Here is a 24597-nt window from a genome sequence, read left to right as displayed (position 1 = left end):
TCGGTATGTCTTTTGAGCAAGAAGTATACAAAGAATACATGGTGCAGTCAGCGGGAAAACCCAAAAAGTGATGAATTACAACGGGTGTAATCAACACTCACCTGCCAAAAACAAAGCAAACGTTTAGTCTAAGACAAAGCTTTGCCGCTGACTGCAACGATCCACGAAATTGACGGCCTTTAAGTAATCGGTGATCGACGCCTGGGGGACATTATTGGCAGGTTCAGAGCCAATGAAGTCAAGGATGGCTTGCTAGTCGAAGCTGCAGCTTCCCCGAGATCCGCATGCGTAGATCAATCGGCAGGAACAGTTGCGAAGATGATAGCGGTTTTCCAGCTGATACTGTCCCACAGCTTGCAGAGCCTGCCAAAAAAGAAGCAAACGTTTAGTCTAGGACAAAGGTTTGCCGCTGACTGTCAAAACGACATCGCCGTCGTCTGACTGCCAGACGACGGCGATGTTAAATTCCTTGTGTCTCAGAATCCATCGTGTGAGGCGTCCTGGAGGGCCCTTTAAGCTTGCCAGCCAGCGCAAGACATGGTGTCCGCTTACGACACCGAAGGACCTGCCGTATAGGTAAGGGCCGAATTTCGTCGTAGTCCAAATGATGGCAAGGTGTTCTTTTCCGTCGTCGAATAAGTGGCTTGTGCTTTCAACAGTGACCGGATAGCGTAAGCAATGACCCTTTGAAATCCGTCTTTCTTCTGGAGTAGGACAGCGCCGATGCCCAGGCTGTTTGCGCTGGTGTGAATTTCGCTGTCGACCTCTTCATTGAACTGGGCATGTATTGGTAGTGACTGCAGCGTTGTTTAAGCTCTTCGAATGCTTTGATTTGCGGCGTTTCCCACTTCAACTCGACCTCCTATTTTATGCGACATGTCAACGACCCGGCGACGCGTGAAATGTCATTGACGAAGCGCTTGTAATACGCACACTTACGAAGGCATATTCGCATTCCCTTCTCGGCGGGCTATGGATTTTCAGCGATGGCCGATGAATCAGGATTGACTCCAGATTTGCTGATGACGTGGCCGAGGAACAGAGCTCATCGTGGGCAAAGCGACACATTTCTGGCTTCAGAGTGAACCCTGATAACTTGATGACCTCTGGTACTGTCCAAAGCCAACTAAGGTGATCGTTGAAATTCTCCCGAAGAAAACATCCAAGTAGACGAGACAGGTATGCCCCTTCAAGCCTGCTAATACAGTGTCCACCACGTGCTGGAACGCTGTAGGTGCCAAGCACCGTCCGAATGCCATGCCATTGCCCTAGTAGAGGCTGTCCGGCGCCATAAAGGCGTTTTTTTCGCGATCCCTCTCGTTTTCTTCAATTTGCCAATAGCCAGTCTTACGATCTATCGATGAGAAAAATACTTATCTTTGCGCAGCCGGTCCAATGCGTCAGGTATCCGTGGGAGCGGGTATACGTCCTTCTTCATGACCTTGTTCAGGCAACAATAATCGACGCAGAAACTCAGGGTTCTGCCCTTTCCGTTCATCAAAAATACAGGAGACGCCCACGGGCTCTTAGAAGGCTGGCTGGTTTCGTCGCGTAGCATTTCATTGACATGCTGCGCTGTGGCTTCTCGCTTCCACGTCGGTAAGGGATCTGACCGAATGGCCGAGGCCATTCTGTACTATATGCAATTCTTAGCAACTAGTGTTTGTCGAATCCTCGATGACACCGAAAAAGAGTCTTTGTATCGTCGGAAAAGATTTTCGAGCTGTTGCTGCTTACTTATGTGGAGACTCGGATTGATGTCGAAGGGTGTTTCGGGAATTATGGCGGTCGAGGTAAGTGCAGCACTATCAGAGGCGACATATGCACTGCTGGTTGCCACACTTTCAGCTGAAGTTTGCCAGCATTACTTTCGCTTTTCCTTTGTGCGGTGGAGCGATTCTTGCGACGCAAATTTCCAGGTCTAGCAGTTTACACTCCTCGCCCTCAACAACGCCTGCTATGTCTCTAGGTGTTTTGGTACCGACGGAAATGATGATCCTGGAGTGAGGCGAGATGTTGAATTGATCTTCAAGCACACTCAAGGCATGGTGACTCAGAGTGCTCTCCGGCGATATAACATGGTCTTCGGATAGCGTTATCGTCTTGTACTACAGGTCAATGATTGCGCCGTGTTGCCTCAAGAAGTTCACGCCCAGAATTAAGTGTCGCGAGCACTGTTGGAGGACAACGAACGTCGCAAGGTAGGCCCGGTCATGAACTGTAAGTCTTGCCGCGCAGATTCCAGTCGGTGTTATCAGGTGTCATTTAGGTATCCGAATTTGAGGGCTGTCCCATGCCATCTTCACTTTGTTCAACTTAGCAGTGAATAATCCATTGATGACGGATTAGCCGGCTCCAGTATCTACAAAAGCGGTGACTTAGCGGACGTCGAGAAGCACGTAGAGATCCGTAGTTCTTTGACTAACGTTTATGTTAGGGCGCGGCGACGGGTCACCGCTGCGTCGCCTTGTCCTAAAATGTTACGTTGGTTAGTCAGCCAGGTCTTCTTCAGGCAGAGCTTTCTTGTCTGTTCAGGTGGCATAGTGTCATCGAGGTCTTTTCAGAGTCATGTGGGCGGCGGAGGAACGTTGGCATTTCGACGAACACCAAACGGTGCACCTCCAACGGTTGCTAGCTTTAGTTTTCCGCGTATGGGCTTACGTACCAGCCACGGGCTGCCCCTATGCACAGCTGGCGGTGCTGCTAGTAGCGTCCTATGTAGCGTCCTGGTGACCGCTAATGCGAAGGACGCTGAGGCGTCCACTGCGTTGCGGAGTTGTAGTTGGCGATGTCACGTAGTCGCTCGCGAATCTGCGGTCGCGGCAAGTTGACAGCAAACTTTCCTTGCCTTAAGTCGTGGTATGAGTATCGGCGGTATACATGGCCAGCTTCCCCGCAGTGATAGCAGAGCGGGCGTTGGTCTGAAGCGCGCCATAGATGTCTTCATCGGGTGGCTGCGCTGGGCGACCGGAGGACGAGCTGGCAGCTGTAAAAGAGGAACTGCGGCGTCACAGTGCCTCCAGCGTGGGCGCGGCGAATTAGCTGGATCTCTACTCGGACGATGCCAGCAGTGGAGGCTGCGTGCAAGGCAGCATTCTGTGCAGTTCTTCGTGTACAACGGCTCCAATGGTCTTTCGGAGGTCGTCGGAGCCGAGTGCTTGGATTTCGCTCTGTGGTGAAAGCATTCGGCGGTTGTATTGCCGTGTGCACATTTCCAGCATCTCGATGCCATTGGCTCCCATTAAAGATTCTGCAACGGTCTTCGACGGATTGCTAATCAATCCGCCGAAACATTCTGGCTTCATAGCACACATGGGAAGGCCAACGTGTCCTCCGAAATGTTCGGGTTCGCGTGGCGGAACAAACCGGTCATCTCTCTAGTGGTGTTTTGGTGTTCTCTTCGGGGCCTGGGTTTGACGGGGGCGTCCGGCACATGAGTGCAAAAGCACCTCCACCAGATGTCACGTTGCAGTGATGGTCAAGGACTCTAGCAAAACTTGCATGATGAATATCTGTATTGGGAGAATTTGTGCCCCTAAAAACAAGTGACATTCAAAGCACAACGATAGCGGCGAACGCAGTCGGCAATCGTCGAAAATCTGATCAACGGGTCCAGCGCGTTGGCTTTTACACATGGCTCATGGCTGGCACCCGCGTGCTTGCAGAAAATGCTGCACAATTCGTGACGCCCATTATATAACATTACACAAGGTTCAGTGACAACCGACAACGGAGAGAACCATCGACAACATTCGAAGAACGTGGGATACATGCCGGCGCGGCCTGCACTGATCGATAACGTTTAACAATGGCTATAGCCGGTGAAAAGCGGTCACAAGAGAAAGATAAACCAGCACACGTGTCAATATATATAAAGGTTGTCCTACATAACTAGAGCCAAGGTTTTAAAAATAAAAGGCGCGTCGGAAGCGAATTGAACCGAATGCATACTATTCGCAATAGCCTATACACCAGAGAACAGAAGAAGTTGAGCGGCGCCATTTTCAAAGCGCGGTGGCGCCATCTGCTGCTCCAACGGCTCCGAGCTGCCAAGCGAGGCGACCGCAGGTAGACGCAGTGCTTGCGCTGCTTGCGCTTGCAATTTCTTTGAACTTCTCACGAAGGACGGGATGGTGAATGTTAGCTAGCGAATTTAGTTAGTGAAATTCAGCTTCTCGGCAAGAGTGTGCTGCAAATCGGAATGGCTGTGGCAAGCCCAAGTTCCGCAGGCGAAGCAGATCGTTCGGGCAAGTTCGTGTTACCTTTGCATGGGGAAACATTGATTCTGCGGCTCTTCCACTTTGATTTGCACGCCTGACAATATGTCATGAACTATTAAAAGCCTTGCAGTACGCGATATGCTTTGCCTCCGCGTTGTAGTGCCTGGAAAAATCTCGCGGCCCGCACCTTGAAAACAGGCGGCATGCCGTAGGTTCGAGTAAGCGTAGCTCACGTGCGCGGACGCCCAGATGTGTCTGTATTTTGTCTCGGGACGGCGGAAGAATGAATTAACATTAGTTCAACCGCGTCGGATCTATTGTGCAATGTATGCAAACTTTTTTTAAAGAAACATCGCCCCTCTGGCCAGTAGTTACAATAGCAACACAAACCAGACTTCACTTGTAAAGGCTTCGAATAGTTGCTGAAAGGTATTGCATAATTTCGTGGCCACTAACATGAGCTCGATTGTCATGAGCGTCAGAACTTTGTAGTGGTGTGAACACTTTCGCGGCACTTGTGAATCAGGTGCGGAGTTCTATGGCGAGAGCCGTTGTACGACGCCGACTTCAGGCCTTTGTGTAATCGAGGCCCGTAAACAGATACATACACATAGACAGACACGCACAGATACACAAATACAGAGACAAAAGGACATGCACGGCTGAGTATGGCACAGCGCTCGACTTACATCGTGTTCGTCGCAAACGGTGCTCTGCAATCTGCTTCGTTTTCTCTGGCCATTTGCACATCCATATATGACGCAGTGACGCCCTAATGATGTTCTGTACTTGGATGTTGCGGGCACAGACATAGTTACACATTGAACACCCCGTAACACACACACGCTACATGCACACGAATGCGTCTTGGCAGCTCAGGGAAGATGGCGACTGGTCGCTAGGTTCCGGAGTATACGCTCAGCCCATCCAGTTCGAGACTATCGTGTTCTGGTCTATAGTAACTCCTACAATTTTTCGTTTTAACCATAACTCACTAATTAAGTATAATTACCCAACTTTGTCATTATTGGCTGAGGACCCCAAGTATGATACGCAAACTTGTAGTGCACCTTCAGAAACCACCGATCGAGTTGTTTCCTTTACGATATGTGTGACGTAGCCCTTTATTCCGGATTCCAAAGACAGCTGGCGAAATCTAAAAAAAACCACGTGACGGAGCGTTTGCGCAGTGGTATTGTGCTGCTTTCCAGCGGACGCCACGCAGCTTGCGTGGTGGTCGCTTGCCGGTGAAAAGGGGAGGACATCAAGGGTCGATACTCGGGGCCTAACGTAGGAGAGAGGCATGGTGGTGGTGGGTTTAGCCCGGCGATCAAGGCCGGCAATTGCTCCGCCCGAGCTTCTCTTACAATACCGCTGAAGAGACACGTGTCTTTGAGCAATCCTATTCCCTTGCGTGTTGTAAAGTGTGCCATTGTTTCAACCAATGCCGTGCGCGGGAGGAGGTCGTGGTGTTATTGGTTGCAATGATGTGAACTTGCATGTGTGATTGGCTCGTTGGCGACTCCTTTCTGCAACTGAGGGATTAAAATGTCACGTTTTGGTTGTGAGGGGAGGAGGACCAGAGTTCCGGGCTTGGGCTCGGACAGACGCCTCGGTGCTTGAATAAAGCATCTCTTTGCCGTACAACGGATCTTCCTTCGCGCTGCCACCATGCACTCGAATCATCGAAGGGCGCCGACTTCGGACCTTAAACACGTTCCCTCCTTAACTAGTGTTCAAGCTAACAGGAGATAAAGGGAAAGGAACTTAACTTACACGTACAATCAGTGTTGCCACTTTAGCTATATTATAGCTAGATCTACCTACTTTTGCACAACCAGCTACCAAAAATTTAATTTAGCCACGAGTAGCTCTCTGAGACCTTTTTTTCAAAATCTAGCTCACTTTCTAGGTATATTAACTAAGTCTCACTCTAGTCAAGCGATGTTATGAAATCACCATTTTGGTGTGAAAAAATACTTCCTACACATATGGGGGAAAGGCGGGAGATGGAAATTAGAGACAATGAGCAGAACGACAGCAAGGTGAAAGCGCGAGCCAACGTTTCGACAAGTGGACTTGTCTTTTTCAAGGTGACATATGTTTTCCTCGGCACAGCATATATAGGTAGGGTCCTTCTAAAGTGGCGAGTAGGTAAGGCGGGTGGGTACGGCAGCGAGCGATGGTGGGTTAACGGCGAGGGTGTAGAATTGAGAATAAAGGCGAGCTGCGCACAAAGCAAGTGACACGGCCGTTTGTCAGTCACATGTCAACGGACGTGTGTCTGTCGGCGTGTCCACAGCACCCCTCTTTACCGGCTTCACTGGGGGTCGTGGGCTATCCTGTCTGTGAAAGAGATAGTAGAGGGAGCGGCAGAAACCAGTGCTCGTGGTAAAAAATGTAAAAAAAAATACTTTCCTCTAATCCCGCGAACTCGCCGCTTAACAAACAAATGATAGATTTCACCTAAAAACTTACACTAGCTGCAGTAAAGAAATGAAAGAACAGAACAACAACTTTATTGTAGAATGAAACGCTCAATGGGTGGAGCCCCTAGACAAGGGCCCCACTGGCTTCCGCGCGCCGTCTTGCTTGTCGGATGATGGCCCTTTGGACCTCTTCCTGTGAGCTGGACAGCGCCGCCTCCCATTGTGTATGCTCCGTAATTTCTGTGTTTGTCTTTTGTGGATATGCCGTGCATGCCCATGAGATGTGGTCTAAGGTTGGCGTGACTCCGCACCATGGGCATGTGTCCGTATATCTTTCCGGATGAATTTTATGGAGAATGTGCAGGTTGTTATATGTATAGGTTTGCAGCTTTCTCCATATAACCTGTTCTTCCTTAGTGAGATTCTTATCTGGGGGTGGTAGCTTCATTCTATTTCCTCTGTGATAGTTTACAAGTTCTGAGTAGTTCTGGTCAATCGGGATCGGGTCGTCAGAGGCTTCCTGTGAGCACCCGTGGGGTGTAGCATGCGCACGGGCTACTCTGTCAGCCTCTTCGTTTCCCCTGATTCCCTCATGACCGGGTATCCATAAAAGGTGAAATCTGGCTCGGGGTTTTATATTTTGTATAATCCTATAGGCTGCGGTGCATACTCGTCCCCTGAGGTAGCTTCTGCATGCCGCTTGAGAGTCTGATAGGATGGTTATTTGTTGTTGGTTTGGTTCCGTCGCTTTGATAGCAAGGGCTATTGCGATTTCTTCTGCTTCCACGATAGTGGTGTTGTGAGTGGAGGCGCTGATGATTTCTCTGCCCATGTAGTCAGTGACAGCAGCTACCGTTCTTTTCTGCCTGCCTGGGTATCTTGCCGCGTCCACGAAGCGGGAGTTTGGTTTGTCGCCGTGCGTTTTTTCAATGTATGCAGCTCTGGCTTCTCTTCTGCCTGCATGTAGAGTTGGGTCCATATTTCTGGGTATTGGCGCCACTTTGATGCAGTTTCTGATTAATTTGGGGATGGGCTTAGTTTGGTTGTGTTTTTCAAGGAGCTCGTGATACCCGAGTCTGCCAAGGAGTTTCCTGCCCGTGGTCGTTTGTGCGAGTCTGTTTCTTTGAGTTATCAGCTGAGCTTCTGCCAGTTCCTCGAATGTATTATGAATTCCTAGAGACATGAGTTTTTCGGTTGGGGCGCACTGCGGAATTTGTAGGGCGGTCTTGTACGCTTTCCTTAAGCACGAATTGATCGCATCCCTCTCTGTTTTCGTTAGCTGGTAATACGGCAAGCTGTAAACGAAGCGGCTAACCACCAGACTTCTTATGAGGCAAAGGGTGTCTGATTCCTTCATCCCCGTCCTTTTCGTGGCTACCCGCTTTATCATTCTCGCGACTTGTTGTGTTGCCGTCTTGATGAGGTTAAGCCCGTGTTGGCAGTGTTGATTTGATTGTAGCCACATGCCTAGTACCCGGATTGTGGTCTTTTCAGGTATTGCATCATTGCCAAGTCTGATTTCCAATTTAAGGGCAGGGTCCATCGGGACGTTACGATTCCCTTTGCCTTTCCAGACTCGTATTATCTCCGATTTCTCTGACGCACATTGCAGCCCTCTGGCTCGCACGTATGTCTCGATTTCACAGGCAGCTGCTTGTAAGCGTTCTTCTTTTTCACGTAGTGACCCGGTGACACGCCAGACTGTAATGTCATCCGCGTATAGGGCGTGCTGGATACCCGGGATGGCTTGTAGTTTTCTTGCGAGGCCTATCATGGCCACGTTAAATAGCGTTGGCGAGATCACTGCGCCCTGGGGAGTACCCTTGTTGGGTGCCTTGAAAGGGTTGATTTCTACTGCGCCAAATTTAATCTCAGCGGTACGTTGGTGTAAAAAGCTGCGAACATAGTTGTATATCCGCTCTCCACAGTTTATTTCAGCCAGGCCATTGAGTATTCCTTGGTGGCTTACGTTATCAAAAGCTCCTTTTATGTCTATGGCCATGACAACGTGTTCGCTTGATTTTGGTACATTTGTCAAAACTTCTTCCTTCAACTGTAGGAGGATGTCTTGAGTTGAGAGCTTGGGTCTGAATCCAAACATAGTGTCTGGAATGACTTCATTGTCCTCCAAGTAGTTTTGTAATCTACAGTGTACTATTCTTTCAAACAGTTTCCCCAGACAGGAAGTTAGGGAGATTGGTCGAAGGTTACTAATTGCTAATTTCTTGCCAGGCTTCGGAATTAAAACTATTTGAGCGTGCTTCCACTCCTTTGGAATAGTACCCTGTTGCCAATGTTCATTTATAAAGGTAGTATTGGCCTGTAACACCTCATCGCTTAGGTTTCTAATCATGGGATTAGTTATCCGGTCTTTGCCTGCCGCTGTGTTTCGGGTCATTTTCGCTATGGCAGCTCTAACTTCTTCGATGGAGATGGGTTCATCGAGTTCGGGGTGAGGCGCCCCCCCCCCCCCCCGTATTTGGTCACACAGGGTGGGGGAGATGGGTCTGTTCCGAAGCACTTGTTATATAATTCTTCTTTGAGTTCTTGTTCCGTCCCTGGGTACGTATGGATTAGCCGTTCCACCGCTTTACAGCCCTCGTTCTTGGTTTTTGTTGGTTCCATAATTGCTCTTAGTATGCGCCAAGTTTTTGCGGTACTCAGTGTGTCATTAAGGGAGTCACAGAAGCGTTCCCAATTGGACGCACTTAGTTGCGTCGCGTACTCTTCCGCTTTGCGGGTGATTTCTGCAATGCGTACTTTTAGCTGCCGGTTCCGTGTCTGGCGCTTCAATCTTTTTGTTAGTCCTCTGCGTGCCTCCCAGAGATGCAGTAAGTGAGGGTCTATCTCAGGTATGTCACATGTGCGGGCTATTTCTTTTGTGACTTTATCCTTTTGTGTTCTTAAACTTTCACACCATTTACTTAAATCATCGATTGTGGTGCTTTGCTGGCTCTGCATCCGGCGGTATTTCACCCAGTCGGTAATGTTGGCTATGCCTATGTGGCGTTTGATTCTCCCAGTCCGTATTGTGGTGCTGATGATGTAATGGTCGCTGCCTAAATCATTTAGGGTGTTTATCCATTGCGCATCTTCACAATTCTGCACTATCGTGAGGTCAGGGCTGGTGTCCATGCTCCCACTGTTGCCCTGTCTAGTGGGCACTCCAGGATCCGTTATAATTGTCATGTCTAGTCGTTCTGTTTGTTCCAGGATGTTTCTGCCCTTAGCGTCCTGTTTCGGGTATCCCCAACTAGGATCTTTTGCATTAAAATCACCTACTATCACCAGTGGTCTTCCCTTTACCAGGCGGGCAGTTTCCTGCAAGAGTCTGTCAAACTTTGTCTTTCTCTGGCTTGGTGGACTGTAAATGTTTAGTATAAAGGCATTCTTTTTGTTCAGGCCTTTATATACGATTTCTAATAGTAAATGGTGAATATCCGTATCGCTAAAAGGATCGTGTTTGATTGCGGTAATCGATTTCGCTACCAATGTTGCTATTGCTATCTCCGAATCCGGGTGTGTGAACACCTCGTATCCCTGAAGGGTTGGAGGGGATCCGACTTCCTGAAGGGCTATGACAGCTAGTGGCTCGCTCTGTGAGCTCAGCAGCTGTGTTAAAAGTCCCCTTTTCCGCCGGTATCCACGACAGTTCCACTGCCAGATGTCGCAATTTTCTGTTATAGTTGGTTAATGTTTAGGCATGGTTGCTTTCTTGTGCAATAGCTGCCAGCCCTGGTCTGGCGTATGGCTTCTCGGCTCTCTCTCTAATGTTAGCTCCGGTAATTTGCTTACGCACCGTTTTCATGATTTCAATTTGCAGAGCCTGGAGTTTTTTGTCGGACTTCACTTCAAACTCAGTCATTTGTTGCGTTAGTTGTTGTGTTATTTGGGCTGACACCTGTTGGGTGATCTGTTGCGCTATTGAGGGTAATAGTTGTGCGAAAGTCTCTTGGATTTGTGTCTGGAGTGTTTCGACCGATTGTATTCTAGGGCGCTTTTGGGGTGCTTGTACAGCTTGCCTCGAAGCTTGCTCTGACTGCGCCGGTTTAGCCTGTGTGTTCTGTTGCTGCGACTGAAGTTGCTTTAGCATCACATTCTCACGCTCTAAGTCGCCTAAGCGAACTCTCATGAGCTCTAGCTCTCGTTCTAGGCGCGTTATCTGTGCAGTTGTGTGAGGTGTGTGTTGGGAGGCTATTGCTGACCAGCTCACCTTGTTTTTGTCGCCTTCATTCTTTGGAGGTTGTTTCTTGCTCTTCTGTTGGCTGTTGCTTTGCTTCTCCTCCTGATTTCTGCCCCGAGAGTTGGATCGGCCTCGGGAGGTCGACCTGGTACGCGAGCGGGACCTCTCCGGCGAGTCAGAGTTCTCTCGGTCCGAACTGAGCCACCTCTTCTTGGGGGCCCCTGTGACCTGGTTATGTTGTCTCACACGCTGTCTTCCCCTTTGCGGGACGCGCTTCAGTTTTTCGGTGCACTCTGGTGCCGCTGTAGGATGAGCTCCCCCGCACAGAACACACTTGGGCTCACACTCATGGTCCACTGGTGGGTCGCGGAGGCCACATTTCGCACAAGCCTTTACAGTGGGCGTTGGACAGACATCCGTCCTATGTCCTTTATTTTGGCATATCTTGCAGTATTGTCGAGTGGGTTGGTTAGGGTATACATGGCGTCTCGCCACCGTAGTAATATACGTAGCGTGCCACGATGGGGCCATCGAACGTCAGCACTGCCGTCCTCGATTTGCCAAGCATACGGGCGTAGAGTATTCGCACCCCTTGCGTCCGCACTCTTAGGTTGTTGATGAGTTCCTCTTCTGTAGTTCCAGGCTCCAGTCCGTGTATGACTCCCTTAAGGAGGTTGTCAGGCGTGGAGATGTAGGTGTTTACAGAATGTCTGTTGCCTCGCAGCTCCAGCTCCTTGATTCTCAGGATCTGTTCCGCTGTTCGTTCTTCGGGTGTGCTTGCTATGACAATGTTAGAGCCCGGCCGTATCCGCAGCAAGAAATCGTCTCCTGTGATGTTTGCAGGTCCGCCACACGCCTGGACTATTGCTCTGGATACCTCATGCGTACGTAGTTCCCGAATCGCCAATCCTGGTTTCGGTCTAATGATGATTTTCATGTCATTCTTGGGTAGAGGGGGTGCTTTTCGGCGTGGGTGGCCCCTTTCCGCCATGCGTCAACTCATAGTTATCTCTCGTGTAGGTAATATTGCGTTACGGGCCCCGTCGCTTGCTCCTCCGGAGCTAGGGCGCCCCCGGTGTTCTTGCGCAAGCGCGACGCGCCGAGCGTCTCCGGCGCGTTGCTCCATCCCGGCTTCGTGGTTGGGGTGGTTGACCCCGCCATTCGACTCGGTGGTCCGCGCTTCTTGTCTTATTTTCTTGCGCGTTCGTAGGGATAATGCTATTTGCCACTGACCTTGCTTGTTGATGTCCTCGGCGCTCTCAGCGTCGTTGGCGCACTCCTCGTAATTCACCTCGTCAGGCGAGAGAAAGCCGCCATCAACTCTCGTGACTGCCTCCATTTGATTTTCGGAGTCCTGGTCCTTGGGCGTTGTGGTCTTTGGTTGGTCCGGGTCCATATCGGGTGGAGTGCTGCTCGTCACGTAGCGGTTAGACCGCGTACGGGCTCCTGGAGTCGCGCTCTCCGCACCGGCTGTTAGGGTTAGCGTGGCGAGTCGAAGTGCAGGCGATGGTCTTCGATTTCGGAAGAACCGGGATTCGCATCACCAAAAACTTGGTATCGGCAACATCCTTACGCCTTCCGGTATATCTGATGCAATTTCGGGAGTTGTCCGTTGATTTTGGCCGCAACAGGATACAATCGTAGACGGAGCCGTTGAGAGCGCGTCCGCACTGCTCTGCGCCACCTGGCGTTCCCTAAAGAAAGGAAAACACGCAAAGCTCCCAGAATTAAAGTAGATGTGCCATCGGGTATTTACCCCCCAGGCTATTATTAAAGTGGAATGCTGTCGTAGAGAATGCATCGCTCTCTTTATTTGAAATTGTCGAACACTTCAAGGAACAAGTTACGATAATTTCTGATCAGCTCGACAGCATAAAATTATCTGAACCGAAAAAAAGAGAACTTGAACAACTCGTCCAAACTAGGGTGGAAAAATTCCCAGATAAATACCACAACAAAGATATTAGAGCTACAGATACACCCAAGAGAACTAATGTAACCCCTACAGCACACAGATCCACCGACAGTGCTAAGGGACGAGGATCCAGAGCACTGCAGCAACGCAGTAGACATATCCAAGAGTCTAAGCCCCGATGAAGTTGATCTCCTGAAACGTGCTCTAACGTTTTGCACAACGAACAACGCAGTAAACGAATACAATCTCTAAAAAGATATACCAGAGTTTTCAAGACTCATGCGCATCAAGGAGTTCCTTTCCGATAAGCCAGACGTAGGAAAACAGCATAGAGACCCTCGTAGACATGCTGGCACGTGGACACCGGAAGTCGAACACTGCTCAAGCCTGCATATATACTTAAAGCTTATCTAAAAGGAAATGCTAGAATAAGCGCGGCATTGCCTGAATCGTAAAAAATTGTCCCCGGCATAGCACCACATCCTTAAGGAAGTCGGAGAAAGGAATGATATTGTAATAAAATCAGCAGACAAAGGCAGCCGTATCGTAATCTGGCCTATAGAAATGTAGAAGATTGAGGACTCCAAACATCTGAGAAACGACACACATCACAGAAAACTCGACTCTAACCCAACTTCAGACTACATCAATACTGTACAAAGCAAAATAGGGGAGCTCCTGTCCAGGGAAATAATCACGCAATCTAAACATTCCTTCATGATGTGCAAGAACAAAGAAGCATGCCGCTTTTATCTGCTTCCTAAACTACATAAAGTTCCCGTCGAAGCAATAGTTACAGGAGAAATGCCATGTCGGCCTATTGTGTCTGATAACAACACACCTACTGAGACTATTCTTCTGGATTTCGTTCGAGAAGCGCTACCGTGCGATCTTCGCCGTTTGGGTGCTACTGATGGCCAGGTCCACGCTCTATTCCTCGGGATTTCGTGCGAGAAACGCTACCGTGCTATCTCCGCCGTTTCGGCGTTACTAATGCCGGTGCTGATGTCCGTGCTCTATTTTTCGGGATTTGGGTCGAGAGGCGCTACCATGCGACCTCCGCCGTTTCAGCGCCTCCGATGCCCAGCTCCGAGCTCGGTTCTGCTCGATTTCGTTCGATAAGCGCTACCGTGTGATCTCCGCCGCTTCGATGCTTGAATGTCCAGGTCCATGCTCTATTCGCCATTTCGTTCGAGAAGCGCTACCCTGCGATCTCAGCCGTCTCGGCGCTACTGATGCCAAGGTCCGTGCTTTATGCTTCAGGATTTCTTTCGAGAAGCGCTACTGTGCGATTTCCACCGTTTCAGTGCTACTGATGCCAAGGCCCGTGCTCTATTAGGCAGTTTTAGTTTAGCGTCCGCAACTACAGCGTACGCTATACGCTATAATATAGCGTACGCTAAGAAGCACATGTTTTCTACAATTTTAGTTGGCCGGCGATATCTTCGGATATCAGAGGTCATATGCCGTCGTTGCGGCTATTTCGCGCCTTTAGTGACAGGTGGCGCTGACATCTCGAATGTTTCTTTCGTTAGGCTTCGACTCATTCGAAACGAGAAGCGATCTCGAAAACACCACGAGGCTATCCATAATACTCTGTCGTCGAAGCGGCCTGAGACAAAGCGAAAGCCGTTTACACAGTCATTTCCTACGAACGAAGTGCATTTTACAAAAGCAACGCCAAATTCAATTCGAAGTGGGCAGCCGGGACCACCGCCATGTTTCCCGCAAGCTCCGCAAACCCCGCAAAAACGGTAACGCTAACTCGTTTGCGTTGCGTACGCCCGCTATACCCGCTATTTCGTTTAGCGTTCAGCGCATGCGCAGTGACGATCCGCTATTTTTTAGCGTACGCAATGGCATAGCGTACGCTATACTAAAACTCTTCCGGATTTCGTTCGAGAAGCGCTACCATGCGACTTCCGCCGTTTAGACGCTACCGATGGCCAGGTCTGTTCTATATTCTTTGGTATTTCATTGGAGAAGCGCTACCGTGCGATCTCCGCTGTTCCGGCGCAACTGATGCCTAGGTCCTTGCTCTTCGGGATTTCGTTCGAGAAGCGTTACCGTGCGATTTCCGGCGTTTAGACGCTACCGATGACCAGAAATAAGGCAGAGGTTTCACTCTTGTAAATCTAGTTATCACGAGCGAAAGGTCTGTTTGGCTTGGTTTTGCAAAAACTATGCACACACGGTTTCACTAAAGTTAGGCCACACTTTTTGACACACATCAGATGCTGCCGTAAAGGTTGTCCGTGAAGTCGTGGTCATCGCTGTCGAGCTTGCTGCCAGCCTAAAGGCAAGGTTATGCAAGCGCTCTTTGTCGGTGCCATTGCTTGTATCCATAACTTCGTCTCTTTCTCCTTGTTCGTGTTACGGAACGACGGCGGAGGTTGCAGTAGCTTCGATCTTGGCACGCTTTCACGCTTACTAAGCTTCTCTATAACATGCTGATCTGGCCTTCCTTTGCTCGGGTGTTGCAGCAGGCAACACTACTTTTGCTTGAGATTTCATGGCCTGACGTTTAAGTATATCTACTGAATGATTGGATTCAGCATGTCGCTTGTGCAGAAGTGCACGCAAAGGCGGCCCAGCCGGCGAGCCACGCATGGCGAGACTGAGCAACCAAGCGCCAGCGAAGCAGCCACTAAAGGCACGTTCATATTCCGGCGTTATCAGCGCGCGGGCGAGCGTCGCTGGATGTTGGGCGCAGGCGAGCGCGTAGGCCGCGTGCGGTTATGTAGGTTGCGCCAGTGCGTTGAACCATCAGTCAAACTATAGCCACTCTTGTTCACGCCAACTTGACGTAACATGTGCACGTACTCACGCTACGTCAGACTATATCAAGCCCTTTAAGTCTTACCTAGTCACGTGGTACCGCAGTGACGAGGCTTCAAGCGAGCGCAGCTGTGACGCCTCTCCGCAGCGGGTGACGTGGCCTGGCGTCACGTCACCCGCCTAGTATTTGTAATAACCGATGTGGACGCAGCAGCAGCTTTTGCAAGATTCCTTTATTGCAGAAAAAAACAAGGGTTTATGTAGGCACGACGTATCGCTTATCGGCACACGTGCGACGGGTTTAACATGGAAGACATGCGCACAAGATAGACAACTCAGTCACGTTGCTCTGTTATCACAGTGCTGCAGGGCTGCTTCAACGTCTCATGTGGATAAGTTTATTCCTTGCTACATGATAAATAGCTTTGGAGTTTAATGTGCACTTGCAGGATGGCTTGTAATGTGTAGAAGTTATGAGTCATTGATCATGCATTCATCGTTTTTTGTTTGAAAACTGTTCTTGTGCACATGTGCAATAGATTGTCCAAGCTGCGGCTCGTGTTGTAGAGCACCAGTTATAGTTAGCATTCATCCGACTTCCTTTTTTGACTGTAGTTGGGTTGTTCTGACATTATAATTAATCATTAGAAAGTAGCCTGGTTATTAGTTATTGTAGTCCTGTAGAATGAGTTGCCACACGTCAGCAACACTTTACAGCTTGTAAAAAATTACTGAGAATACTTAAATATTACTGTTCTCAGGTGGAAACATTGCAAAATTACGACCATAGTATTTGAGCTCTAGAAGTCTGCTACAGCTGTTGTACATCACATCTTGCTTTCGCTTTTGTGCAGTGTGCTCTCAAACTAATGCGACGTTGCATGGTTTTACTTATAGGCAGTGCAGGTGGAAGCATCGAGCAAAGTGACACTAGTGAATGAAAAGCAAAAAATGAAGAGCATTTTGAAAACTCCACAAAGAATCGCTTCAGAATAAAGCTAAGGACTGCACATTTTCACTGCATTTATTACTTTGAGAGCTTTCGCTGTCAGGCTTCTTAATTTTGTCAAAGCTGTATTAATTTCTTTTAAAAATTCTGCCAGTGTAGCTGCTTTGATTTGCAATGTGTACTACCTGTCCCTTACATTTGTCTGTGACCAATTCTTATCCCTATTAACCTTATCCCTGGACTCACAGGAGCTAAATCTAATCTTAACCCTGGACCTCACAGGAGCTAAAGGACTCTCTCATGAGCGAACTGTCAGAGGGCCTCCAGACTGTGATCGTCGGTGAGAGATGATGGAAAGGTAATTTCATTATGCCTTCGGGTTTGCTTTTTGTCTTCATGGCAAGAGAAGTTATGGTACATGAAAATCTGAATTTCTGTACTAGGCCATGCATCCTGGCATTTAAAGGTACGCATAGATTTTTGAAAGCGTTGCATTGCAGTCATCTCTTGTGTCTGTTCACTTGACAAAACAACAACTCAGCAGGAAGAAGACAAAGACGACGATTGGAAGCTAGCGCGGGCTGTTGCCTCTTGGTCAACTGCGGCGTATTGCCTGTAAATATACTTGTAAATAGCTTTTCGTCGGTGTCTTCATACGTAACATATTTGGTGGAGGTGGACGTTCCCTGCACCTCGTCACGGAGCTTCGCAGCGGACGGTACGTCGAGCCTACCTTCATGGCTCCCGGCGACGCCAACCCGACTCCACCGGCTCCGACACCTGCTGCCAGTTCGACGACCTACATCACTCTCCCCGCTCCCCATGATCCTGGCGTATTCTCGGGCCACGATGGGGAAGACGTCGAGGACTGGATCAGCCTTTACGAACACGTCAGCCGCAATAACCGGTGGGACCCAACTATCATGCTCGCCAACGTCGTCTTTTACCTCGGTGGCACACCTCGAGTTTGGTATCGGACGCACGAAGATGAGCTGACCAGTTGGGATTCGCTTAAGCAAAAGCTTCGAGACTTGTTCGCCGACGTATCGACCAACAGTTTGCCCGTCTGCCCAACACCCCAGCGACATCTTCCTGTGCCGACGCTCCTCGTCCCAACAACACTGGCGATGTTACCAGGATTGTCCGGCGTGAGATCGAGGCCGCCTATCCGGCTGCGTTCGACTCCAGCCCCTCCAATGCACCTGCAGTCACTGTTTCCCTGATCCAGGCAGTTGTCCGCCAGGAGTTCGCCAACATGGGTATTCACACCATCTGCTCGGCCCATCGCCCTGATCCCCACCCGGCATCTTCGATTCCACTCCGTCCCACACCTTCTTACCCACCACGTTTCCGCAACCCCTCTGAATGGCGCACTGCAGACGACAAGCCAATTTGTTTTCACTGCCATCGAATTGGGCACATTTCTCGGCACTGCCGCAGTCGCTGGAGTTCCCTGAACCCGTCTACATATACTGCCTACTCTCGCCCCCCAGGTGGCCTTTCTCGTCCCTATGCTGCCCGCTCAGATAATGCCGCCACCGATTCTCCTGCGCCGAACCGCCCCTATTCTCGTTAGCCTTCGCCCCCACGACGACAATCTCGCTCTCCCCAGCCCCGTCGTTCCTATTCGCCGACTCCCTTCGGACGCCGCTCCCTGCCGGAAAACTAGATGATGCAGCGCCTCGAGGTGACGCTGCATTGCTCCTCACGCCGCCAAATCCTCTCCTGACGTTGCCCACTCATCTGAACCTTCTTGACGTGCAAGTCGACGGTGTTCCTGTATCAGCTCTCATAGACACTGGGGCGCATTTGTCGGTAATGAGCGCGGATCTTCGTCACCGGCTGAGGAAAATAATAACGCCCGCCACGACGCCTGTTGTCCGTGTCGCCGATGGCGGAACAGCCCCCGTAATTGGTATGTGTACCGCCCGCGTCTCCTTCGCCGATCGCTCCACTACCGTGCTATTCACAGTCATCGCTCACTGTCCCCACGACATCATCCTCGGCCTCGTCTTCCTCTCCGCACATTCTACTCTCATCGATTGCTCCGCCAGTACTCTCCGCCTCGACCTGCCTGTTCTGGATCCCGCTGAACAACACCTTCCTCGCCTCAGTTCCGTCGACTTCGTTCGCTTGCCACCTTCGGCACTGACTTACGTTGACTTCGTGTCATCCCCACCAGTGCCCGACGGTCACTACATCGCGGCTCCTATGCAAGACGTCCTCCTTACACACGGGATCACACTACCTCATACTATTTTATCTATTACGGCGAATTGCGCCTGCCTGCCAGTGGTCAATTTTGCCTTGACGACACAAGTGCTGCCACGCGGGATGTCTCTGGCCCAACTTTGCTCATTCGAGGATCACTCTGTAGCATCGATTTCAGTAGACGACAATTCAACCGATCCTCCTCTACCATCGCAGTCGGCAACTTGTACCATCGCCAACTTACCGAAAATGATTGCACCAGACATGCCGTCCGAGCACGCTCGCGCGCTCTATCGCGTTCTGATTTCCTACCAAGATATTTTTGACTTTAACGATCGTCCTTTGGCCCAAACAACAGCTGTTAAACATCGCATTAATACCGGAGATGCCCCTCCTATTCATCGCCGCCCGTATCGAGTATCACCGGCTGAGCGTCAAGTGATTCACACCGAAGTTGGCAAAATGCTTGCCAAGAACATTATTGAACCGTCATGTAGTCCATGGGCGTCACCGGTTGTGCTGGTAAAAAAGAAGGATGGCTCATGGCGCTTTTGCGTGGATTATCGGCACCTTAACAGGGTTACCAAGAAGGACGTGTATCCCCTACCTCGGATTGATGACGCCCTTGACTGCCTCCACGGTGCTCGCTATTTCTCCTCTATTGACCTTCGCTCCGGCTATTGGCAGATTGCCGTGGACGATCTCGACCGCGAGAAGACTGCCTTTGTAACACCCGACGGTCTTTATCAATTCAAGGTGATGCCGTTCGGCCTATGTAACGCTCCTGCCACTTTTGAACGCATGATGGACTCCCTTCTTCACGGTTTCAAATGGTCCACGTGCCTGTGCTACTTGGACGACGTTATAGTTTTCTCCCCAACATTCGCTACGCACCTCGAGCGCCTCTCAGCAGTCCTGGATGTTTTTCGGCGAGCCGGTCTGCAACTCAACGCATCGAAGTGCCAATTCGGCCGTCGCCAGATTACCGTCCTTGGAAATCTCGTTGACGCGAACAGAGTGCAACCGGACCCAGGCAAGATCCATGCTGTTACGCACTTCCCTGTTCCGAAGTGTGTCAAGGATGTGCGCAGCTTCATCGGCCTTTGCTCGTACTTCCGCCGTTTCGTCAAAAATTTCGCGGCCATAGCACGACCACTAACCGAGCTTTTGAAAAAATACGCCCCTTTCCAGTGGGGCGATAACGAGGCCCCTGCATTCTCGCTTCTCATCGATCTTCTCACAACGCCTCCCGTTCTGGCCCATTTCGATCCTTCTGCGCCTACCGAAGTCCGCACTGATGCCAGCGGTCACGGAATTGGCGCAGTACTGGCACAACGCCAGCGTGGCCACGACCGTGTTATCGCTTACGCCAGCAGGCTCCTCTCGCCCGCGGAGCGCAACTATTCCATCACTGAGCGTGAGTGTCTGGCCCTAGTTTGGGCGGTTGCGAAGTTCCGCCCATACTTATATGGCCGACCCTTTTCCGTTATCACAGACCATCACGCGCTTTGTTGGTTATGCTCATTGAAAGACCCTTCAGGAAGACTTGGTCGCTGGGCCTTACGCCTCCAAGAATATTCGTTCTCTGTCACCTACAAATCTGGCCGACTACACAAGGACGCTGACTGCCTGTCTCGCTACCCGGTAGACGAGCCTGACGACACCGACAGTACAGTACCGCCGACGGCATTTTCTCTGTGTCTGCTTTCGCTAACATCGCCGATGCGCAGTACCGAGACCTATCGCTGCGAGTACTCATCGACCGTCTGCGCTCTACACCTACCGACGCATCCGTTCGCCGATATGTCCTCCAGGGCGGCATTCTGTACCGAAGGAGCTTCCTCCCTGATGGCCCTGATCTTCTTCTTGTCGTGCCAAAACATCTACGACAGACTGTGCTCTTTCAGATGCATGACGCACCCACTGCAGGACATCTTGGCGTAACCCACACGTACGACCGCGTCCGCCGCCGCTTGTATTGGCCTGGTCTTGCTCGCTCCGTCCGACGCTATGTTGCTGCCTGTGATCCCTGCCAGCGTCGGAAAACGCCTCAGATGCTACCTTCCGGTCATCTCCAGCCGATCACCGTCCCCGTGGAACCGTTTTTTCGTGTTGGATTAGACCTCCTCGGTCCCTTTCCCACGTCATCCTCTGAGAACAAATGGGTAGCCGTCGCAACTGATTACGCCACCCGATACGCTATCACGCGGGCTCTACCTACCAGTTCCGCCACTGACGTCGCGGACTTTCTCTTGCGTGACATTATCTTAGTGCATGGCGCCCCGCGACAGCTGCTTACTGACCGTGGTCGTAACTTCCTCTCGAAAGTTATCGCCGACATTGTGCGTTCCTGCTCTATTCAACACAAGCTGACTACCTCATACCATCCTCAAACCACTGGCCTGACAGAGCGCTTAAACCGTACTCTTACCGACATGCTGTCCAAGTACGTTTCGAAGGACCACCACGACTGGGACGTTGCCCTTCCTTACGTCACCTTTGCTTACAATTCTTCCCGGCACGACACAGCCGGATTTTCTCCATTTTATCTACTCTACGGTCACGAACCGACCTTGCCCCTTGACACGGTACTTCCTCCTGCTGCGACCTCCACGACCGAGTATGCGCGCGATGCCATCGCCCTCGCCCTCGCCGATCATGCACGCCAGCTTGCCCATGCTCGACTGACGGACTCGCAAACCACGCAGCAGCGTCAGTACAACGCCCGCCACCGTGACGTACAGTTTTCGCCTGGTGCACTCGTGCTCCTGTGGTCGCCCTGTCGTCACGTTGGACTTTCCAAAAGGCTCCTTTCGCGATACACAGGGCCCTACCGCGTGCTGCGCCAGGTGACGCCTGTGACTTATGAAATTGCTCCTGTGAGCTCAACCTCGTCATCTACTCTGGCGTCTCGTGATGTCGTGCACGTCAGTAAGCTCAAGAGCTGCTACACTGCTTCAGAGTCCAGCCTTTAGTCGCTCCGGGACGGCGCTTTTGCCGCCGGGGGTAGTGCTACGGGGTAGTCTTCCCAATGACGAAGAGCCGAGCAGGAAGAATACAAAGACGACGATTGGAAGCTAGCGCGGGCTGTTGCCTCTTGGTCAACTGCGGCGTATTGCCTTGTAAATATACTTGTAAATAGCTTTTCGTCGGTGTCTTCCTACGTAACAATATTATTTGTTTTAGCAGCCTCTAAGCAGCACCTAAGCAGATGACGCATGCACCTGGGGGTTGACGGCTATGACACAAGTCCTTGCACTGGTCCTTCAAGATAAATTACCGTATCGCGGGCACTGCCTAATCTCGGGGGTCACGCTGGACAAGGGGTAATGCAGCATTTTCAGCTTTAGTATAAGAACTATTGTTGATCCCTCTTTCGCAGGAATCTATAGAACGCAAACGTTAACTGTGTCTTCAGAGAATCTCTTCCATGTTTGCCTCGTGAAATGATGGTCCATTGCAGTGAAAGGCGCACGATTTGCAAGTCGGCGACCATGTTGCAGGTTTGCTTGGCAAGGGCGTCCTACTGGTGAGCGGCGCCCGGATGCCGAGTCGCTTTGGTGACGGTATGAGCACTTTGGTCCGGCTCTGTAGTGTCTCGGGAAGTCAGTTGCCACGCACTCAGCTTCGGGAATGTGAGCGGCACAGTTCGCAGCAAGCGCCGCTAACACGCGACGGCGTTCTGCTTGATGCTGGCGTGTCTCTCGCCGGACTAAAGCGAGATGTCTTTCGCGTCGGATTGGCCTGTGACGCCACCTACGGAGTGCAGCTTTAGCATGCATCAGCAGTGCTTACATGCTGCCTACTGCTTCGCTTGTGATGGCACCAACTAAGAAAACTGCGGCGTTAAGCGGCGCAAAAAGGCAACAATGTCAACGGGCGAATCTCGCTTTGGTCCGGCGAGAGACACGCCAGTGTGAACGTGCGTCGGCGGTGCATGCTACGGGATTTGCCCCGCGCATTTCTGAAGCTGCGCGTGTCACAAGTCAAGACACTACGGAGCCAGACCAAAATGCTTGTACCTCGCTGAAGCAACTCGGCAGTAGGACGCCAATTGCCAACAGGACGCTGCCGTGGAGCACGAGTTCACCATGCGATTTACTAAAACACGTTTACTTTCTCTTGTACAGCTTGCGAATGCCTGCAACTTATGGGGGATGTGCAGAGAGCTCTGGCGCGTGCAATGCAGTGTCTTTAGGGGATGTTTCCCGGTCACGACTCGTTCCACTACAGTCGCTTGTGGAATTCGTCGAGGATCTCTGTGCCAACTATTTGCAACCTAATTCTTCATGTACAATAAACATGCATCAGTTTCTGTGAAGATGTTTCACGTTCATGTTCCACCGATTCATATGAAAGAGCGACCTACGATATTTTTTGTTAGCTTTTCGTTCCACTAGTATTTCGAATTTAAATTTGGCCTGCTATGCTGTTTTAAGCTAGGCTTCTTGCGCAGCCGCAATTTTTTAGCAGTTGGCCTTAAAGCCATGCAGAGAATTCTGTATAACAATTAATTGTTTGTGCTATTTTCCTGACGGGCTCTCATTTAAGAAAATGCAGAAGGGTGAATTTCCAGAACTCTCATATGTAAGATGACCAACACATGCATATGCAGCTCATCATTTTTCATTGTATTCTAGATGGTGTTTATTGTGGGTGTTGAAATATAATGCCAACCGCAATTTATTTTTATTACAGATCTACGCTGGGAGGAAACGGTGGCTCGAAAAGGAGGGCTGGGGCACCTTGTTTCGGGCCTCAATATATTTCCTGTTTTGCCGCATGGCAACCACTGTCTAGTGGACGCCAGATCAACTCAGGGGCCGCAACGGGACAGGAACACTGTCAAATAAGTCCCGGGCAAGGGCGGCGGTGGCGGCGCTGCTGCTGCTGCTGCTGTTGGTGGGGGCGGTGGCGGCGCGGGCGCGTCGTTTACTGTTCACCATAGTCCATTCGCCACCTTCCTCGTTCTGAAGAGATACGGTATCAGATGCTGTGCCTGCGTGAACTACATATCGCATGTGGCAAGCGCAGCGTCGCCTTCTTGAAGCAGCGGTGACACAGTTGTCTATGTTAGGGGCAGGGTGGTCGCCATACTGAGTCGTTTGGCCCGACAGTGAAGCTCCAAAGCAGCCCGGGACGCGACGCTGACCGTGAAAGTGACCGTTGCCTCAGGGCCCGGCTACGGGCGCCGTTCAAGGCACGCCTGCGGTGTCTGCGAGCGGTCCTTGAGCACGTCTGCACTCGATGAGTGCGGGTACAGTTGCCATGTAAATCGGTATTCGTGTTTTCAGAACCACCTACGTTCAATGCTCTTACGTTGTTTGGCGCGCACACTTCTGCCTCAAAAAATGACATTTTTCGAAGAATGCTAAAGTACGATCACACAGCTCTATTTTCTCTAGATTCCTAATTTTCGAGCATTACGAAACAAGCCTTGTCCTTTGAGTTGTCAAGTGCAGTCGTTACTAAGAATTTCCTCTCACTCAACAGAAGGAACATTAAACACGGCGAGTAAAGCGTTATTTAGTTCTCCAAACTTCCAACAAGATTCAGATTGCAATGGGGCAACGTAGTCCATGTGCTGCTCAGTTTACAATGGGTTCAAGCCAGGACACGGTAGTGGGTGGCAGGTGGTCTTGCCGGGATCTAACATCACCGGTAACAAAAACAAAGCTTGTTTAGGTCTAGTTTTTTACAGCGTTACCAACTGCAGCGTGTTGGATTTGGATGACAATTCCACCGCTTTCAACCAGTTGTCGGATCTTTGGAGAACGATCCCAGTTGCTGTCCCCCAGATTTTGGACTTTGCCGTTGGGTGCGGCAGTTGGCCGAGGTTGAGGAGGACTTTGAGATGAAAACTGGAGATTTATTTACGTTATTTACAGTGAGAGTACAAAGAAATTAACCGT

The 24597-nt window shown here is 50.5% G+C and overlaps 1 long non-coding RNA gene across 2 annotated transcripts; it reads left to right on the top strand.

Annotated features, from left to right (window-relative positions):
• The first annotated feature begins 368 nt into the window (after window positions 1–368).
• On the top strand, window positions 369–24474 carry LOC135918432 (uncharacterized). 2 transcript variants are annotated; one of them, XR_010569652.2, is made up of 3 exons: window positions 369–576; window positions 16757–16832; window positions 23384–24474. It is a non-coding gene; the product is annotated as an uncharacterized lncRNA (long non-coding RNA). The 2 variants fall into 2 exon arrangements; XR_010569651.2 differs by having other exon boundaries at window positions 16723–16832.
• Window positions 24475–24597: the final 123 nt, after the last annotated feature.

The sequence above is a fragment of the Dermacentor albipictus genome, chromosome 2 (assembly GCF_038994185.2).
Source record: "Dermacentor albipictus isolate Rhodes 1998 colony chromosome 2, USDA_Dalb.pri_finalv2, whole genome shotgun sequence".
NCBI lineage: Eukaryota > Metazoa > Arthropoda > Arachnida > Ixodida > Ixodidae > Dermacentor > Dermacentor albipictus.
This window is presented reverse-complemented; position numbering and strand designations above follow the sequence as displayed.